The sequence below is a fragment of the Chenopodium album genome, chromosome 13 (genome assembly GCF_948465745.1).
Source record: "Chenopodium album chromosome 13, dcCheAlbu1.1, whole genome shotgun sequence".
NCBI classification, from domain to species: Eukaryota; Viridiplantae; Streptophyta; class Magnoliopsida; order Caryophyllales; family Amaranthaceae; genus Chenopodium; species Chenopodium album.
Genome location: NC_137846.1, coordinates 17,302,611 through 17,308,907, shown reverse-complemented (window position 1 = coordinate 17,308,907; position 6,297 = coordinate 17,302,611). Strand labels below are relative to the sequence as shown.

Below are 6,297 nucleotides of genomic sequence, written 5' to 3'. Positions count from 1 at the left end.
TTTTGTTGGCTGATACGCTTCATTTGTTGGCTGATATGTTTCTTCTGTTGGCTTATATGTATTTTTTGTTAGTTGATATACTTCTCTTGTTGGCTTATATGTATCTTTTGTTGGCTGATATACTCCTCTTGTTGGCTTATATGTATTTTTTTGTTGGCTAATATGTTCCTTCTGTTGGTTGATAAGTGCCTTTTGTTGGCTGATATACTCTTCTTGTTGGCTTATATATATATATATATATATATATATATATATATATATATATATATATATATATATATATATATATATATATATATATATATATATATATATATATATATATATATATATATATATATATATATATTTTTGTTGGCCGATAACTTCCTTTATTTAGCTAATACGTTTTTATTAATGTCTTTAATACTAACTGATATGAAATATCAATTAACTTATATACTACTTGTATTAGGTAATGTACAAAATATTTACAATAAGTACAATATTTCATTCTCCCTCCTCTTTCCTCTCTTTCTTTGATTCACAAAACATATCATCCAAGAAAGAGCCCAAGATTTTTTTCTCTCCTAAGTCCTAATCCTATCACCACCAACACAACCACCACGTCACCACCACTCTATCTTTCCTTCCTGCCGTAGCCCCACTCACCGCCACCGAACTCTCTCTCCTTCGTCCTTCCTGCCGCAGCCCTCACCACCAACACAACCACTCTCTCTCCTTCCTGCCACAGCCCCCACTGACCACCACAATCTTCCTTCTTCCTGCCGCACGCAACCACCACCACAAATCCTCACGCCACCTCCAAAATTGCAGCACCACCGTCCACAAATCACCACCAGCAGCGTCCAACCACCGTCCACAAACCGCCGTTCACCAAACCCAGCGCACCCACCAACCACATCCTACCAGCCGCACCTCACATGCACCGCAACTCCACCACCAATCACCTCCAAATCCAGCCACCACAACAATTAGCCCCAGCACACCTACCTCCCTCCAACAACAAACAATCAACATCAATTGCTGCAACCAACAACAGCAGCACCACAACCCACTGCCACCAAGAAGTAAATCCCCCAATTTTGATTTTGATTTTAATTGAAAAAAAGGAGGAGCTGAGGAGAGAGAAAGAGAGGGGAAGAAAAATAGGCTAGACGCACAAACACTCGGGTGCGGGTGCCTGCACCCAATACTTTGCGTAATGTTTTTTCTTATACATTAATGTACATTTATAGTCAAAGTATAGACAAACCAAATAATCAAATCAGAAAAAATAAAGAACAGATCGACTAGATTAGACTTTAAAAAGGGCCAAAATTCCGATCCTTATTTCAACAGCAAATACAAGTTTATCTGTCAGATAAACGAATTTTTGTAAATCTGGTGGCATTTTTGTAAATATATTGAAAAAGCGTGGTCATTTATTCAGTACTTTTGGTGAGATGTTCAATTAATGCATGCAACTTGTATTTACTGTTTGGTGAGGAAATTACATATGTACCCCTCAACTACTACGTAAAAAGAAGCATATACCCCTTCACTAGTAGTTGAAAAGACGATTATACCCCTAAATAAATAAATGGGGAATTAACTGGGTATCGCTCTTATTTCAAGCAAAGAGAACAATGCATAAATATAATCACTCTTCGATCTTGTCAATAATCACTCTTATTGCAACTATTATAATTAAATTAAATTAGTCTGCATCCAATCCACATTGTATATACTAGATATTGATTTAAAGAAAAAGAGAAAAAAAAAAAAAAAGTGTCACATATATCATCAACTAAATATGAAGCCTCTCATATTCTCATTCTAGGCTAGCTTCCTATCTATCATATGATCTTTGTACTTTTTTCTCTGAATTTTTTGCAACCAAACATGAAAATAAAATATAAAATATATCACTTCAAATTTATTTATTTTCCAACCAAACATGCATTAATACCATAACAAAACCCTTACGCCAACCTAATGTATTAAAAATAGGCAAAGCCAACAAAAGATAATAGAGCTGAGTAGACCTCTCATTAAACAATCAATACAAAAAGCTCTTAGAAAATACTACATACTCCTATTACTAGAACTTCTCCTCTAAATTTTCTTCTATCTCAAAAGAAGGAAGAAGGAAGGAAGGAAAAAAAAAAAAAAAAAAAAAAAAAAAACCTCTCTACTTTTTCCGGCCAAAAGAAAAAAAATCACATAATTCCCATGGAATTTCTCATGCCATTTCGTCCAAATACGGTCCCTCTTACACCCATCAACTTCTTAGAACGAGCTGCCACGGCCTACTCCGACTGCCCCGCCCTCGTCTACAACAACAATAACGATAACAATAACAATGCAACGACCTACACTTGGGACCAAACGCATCAACGATGTGTCCAAGCGGCGTCTTCTATTAAGTCCCTTGGTATTAAGCAAGGCGACGTGGTGTCCGTCCTTGCACCTAATGTCCCTGCCATGTACGAGCTTCAGTTCTCGGTTCCTATGGCGGGGGCTGTGGTGAACAATATCAACACCCGTCTCGACCCACGTACGCTTTCGGTTCTCCTACGTCATAGTGAGTCTAAGCTTGTGTTTGTTGACGATCATCTTCACCCTATTCTCGTTCGTGCACTCTCTCTTTTTCCTCCTAGTACTCCTCATCCTATCATCGTCGTAATCAAGGATACTGATAAAGTGAATGTTAATGGAAGCAACTCAATTGCTAGCTATAAGCAATTGGTGGATGGTGGTAATCCAGGTTTTGAGTGGATTCGACCTAAGAGCGAGTGGGATGCACTCGCTCTTAACTACGCCTCAGGAACTACGAACAACCCCAAGGGGGCTGTTCTTAGTCATAGAGGGTACTACATTCTAGCAGTTGATACATTGCTAGAATGGTCGGTACCGAAGCAACCGGTCTATCTATGGACCTTACCCATGTTCCATGCCAATGGCTGGAGCTTAACATGGGGGATGGCCGCAGTGGGGGCAACGAATATATGTCTAAGAAAATTTGATGCCCCCACTGTTTATGAGGCCATTCAACACCATCGGGTGACCCACATGTGTGGTGCACCCGTGGTGTTGAACATGCTAGCCAACTTACCAAATGCCAAACCCTTGAAAAAACCCGTCTATATCCTCACAGCCGGAGCCCCACCTCCAGCATCGATCCTCTTTCGGACTGAGTCCTTAGGGTTTGTGGTTAGTCACGGGTATGGACTAACCGAAACGGGTGGCTTGGTGGTTAACTCCGCATGGTAATCCAAGTGGGACCACCTACCTGCAAAAGAACGAGCAAGGCTTAAGGCTAGACAAGGTGTAGGATCCCTAGGGATGACCGAGGTTGACATATTGGACCCGAAAACGGGTCAACCCGTAAGAAAAGATGGATCCACCCTAGGAGAAGTTGTATTAAAGGGTGGAAGTGTCATGCTAGGGTACCTTAAGGATCCGGAAGGAACGTCCAAGTCCATGACCCGAACCGGGTGGTTTCGAACGGGGGACGTAGGTGTCATACACCATGATGGTTACCTAGAGATCAAAGATAGACTAAAGGATATAATCATAAGTGGGGGAGAAAACAAAAGTAGTGTCGAGGTGGAGTCGGTGTTGTACACCCACCCGGCCGTGAACGAGGCGGCCGTGGTCGCTCGACCGGATGAATTTTGGGGTGAAACACCTTGTGCATTCCTTAGCTTAAAAAGGAAGGGTGAAAATGAGGTGACTGAGAAGGAAATAATAGAGTATTGTAGGGAGAGGATGGCACACTACATGGTTCCGAAGACGGTGGTTTTCGAGGAGGAGCTGCCTAAGACATCCACCGGAAAAGTCCAGAAGTTTCTATTAAGGGAAATGGCTAAAGCAATGGGTCCAATTAAGGTAGCTTCTTATACTACTAATGCTACTACTAATAATGTGATTACTCAAATGCAGTGATGTAATTAAAGTGTGTGATGAAGTTTCCTTTTCTTTAATTATATATGTTTTGTTTAATATCTATTTTAGAAGGTTGTATGGTTTAGTAATGTTTAATGAATGTAACAATGTATGGACAATTACTATTATTATTATAATTAAATTTGGTTGGTTTGTGTGAAGTTTGTTTAATACTCCGTATGGTATTTTAATGCATTCTGTAAGCAAACACTTTAATGTACGGTTTTTTCACCAAATGGCCTTGATCTTTTATAAAATTCACCAAATACCTTCAAGTTTTTCAAAATTCACCAGATACTACTGACGTTTGTTATTATTCACACTGTGATCTCAAAATGCCCCTGACGTTAAAGGTCCGTTAGCAATAAAATTTAATTCACCAAATGCCCTAAATTTGTTAAGTAATTACACAAAATACCCTATATTTTTTGATGTATAACAACTAGTTTGAAATTTAGGAAACTAGCTGTTAATTTTGATTCTCTTCATTTTTTGCATAAATACTCAACACATAGCAGTCCTCTTATTTGCTTAACCCCATCCCCCTCCCTTTCCCCCACCCAAGCTGCGCACCTACCCCCTTTCCCACTCTTGTAGAAGTGAACACGACAATTTTGATTTCGATTCGGCCGACTCACATTCTGAGTCTGTTTATGACTCGGGACTCCTCTTGCAATTGCAGCAAACACCGCCGGCCAAGCAACATCCGCCGCCTCAAACAAGAATCCTTGCTGGAATCCTCCCAAGGATCCAGCGGACGGAGGAAGAGGAAGAAGAAGGTTTTGGAAGAAAAGATTAAGGAGGAAAGCAGTGCAAGGGACAAGTGCAATGGCGATCCGAGCATTGTAGTGAAGGTGGAAGGAATGTATCGAGAATTCTTTAATCAATCGGAGGATGATGATGATGATCTAGGGTTAGGGTTAAGGTTTGTTCCGCCATTGAAATGGAAGGAAGGTGGTGGTGAAAGATAAGGACGATGATACTGTAAGGGGGATTGGATCTCCGGTGATAACATTTTAATGGGGTCGTTTGGGGCTCGTTTGGGCTCCGACAACCGGCACAAGGAGGGGGGAGGGGTGGCTGATGGGGAAGGGTGAGCTGACTGGGATTTTTTTTAATTTTATTTTAAGTTTTTTTTTTAATAAATTAAATAATTATTTAATAATAAAAATAGCCCTGCTTAACGGAACCCTAACGAATTTTGTTAAGTGGTAGTAAAATCTATATTTTGTGACTTTTGGAGGTAGCAAATGTCAAAACAGAGTAATTTGGTGACAGTAAAACTCAAAATTTTTAAGAAAAAGAGTTCAAATTAATTTTGTTATTCCTTGTTCTTTTTTTTTTTTTTCCCCTTATCTAATGTAACATCATAAACCAAGGAAATGGCTTATTTAGTGAAATGTTGATTTTTTTTTTTTTTTTTTTTTTTTTTTTTTTTTTTTTTTTGGTAAGAAAAGGAAATTAGTTTGTTAAGAGATATTGGTATTGTAAGAAAATCATGTGGTGGGTAAAGGATAATAACATAGACAAAATTTCTTTCCACGAAAAGAATTGGAAAAAAAACCATGACATGGAAAGTAGGGTGATTAAAAAAAAGGGAAAAAAAAAACAATGTAAAAAATTGTGAAGACTTTATAAGTAGGATAGAAAAAACATGAAAAATTTACATACAAATCAAGCATAATATAGAACGAGAAATATATATTGAATTTTACACTCTTTACATACGTAAAAAAAAAAATGTTTAATTTGTGGCCATTGTGGCTGGGTTATGACGGAATGTGTATCGTGCTGAAGAGTTCATGCTTCTTTGGCTTATTAAGCCTGACCTAAGGCCTAGATCTTTATTTAAATGTATACTAGAACTTCTAAACAAGTAACCTATGTGTGCTATTGAAATTGTATGTTAAAGTACTATCTCCATTACATATTAGTTGTAATTTTGGATAATATTTGTGAGAGATAAAAAATTCCAAAATTGCAATTAATATGTAACAAAGGTAATACAAAAAAGAAGAAAAAAAATCATCTTAATTGAGCGTGTGATTTGTAATGTTGGATTATATCATGTTTTCACTTAATCATATAGGTCTCAGCCCATGCTTTGACAAGAATAATTGACTGCCTATCTCATGCATGTAATTTTCTTGTGTTATTTTGTTAGAGTTAAGTCAAAGTCATGGATCATTCGGACTCTACACAACTGTCTGTTTTTATTAATGGTGAATGCCGAAGTAACTAAATTTTTTTTTGTACATGGATGAGCATATGCATATCCCGACTTGAGGGCAAAATGAGGAAATTCTAAAGTAAAACAATCTCATTTACATGTTAAAATCACACTTAGCAACTGAATGAGCTAAAACA

At 37.9% G+C, this 6,297-nt stretch overlaps 1 pseudogene; it reads left to right on the top strand.

Moving 5' to 3' along the window:
• Positions 1-2,214: 2,214 nt before the first annotated feature.
• On the top strand, positions 2,215-3,971 carry LOC145576436 (2-methylpropanoate--CoA ligase CCL4 pseudogene; annotated as a pseudogene).
• Positions 3,972-6,297: the final 2,326 nt, after the last annotated feature.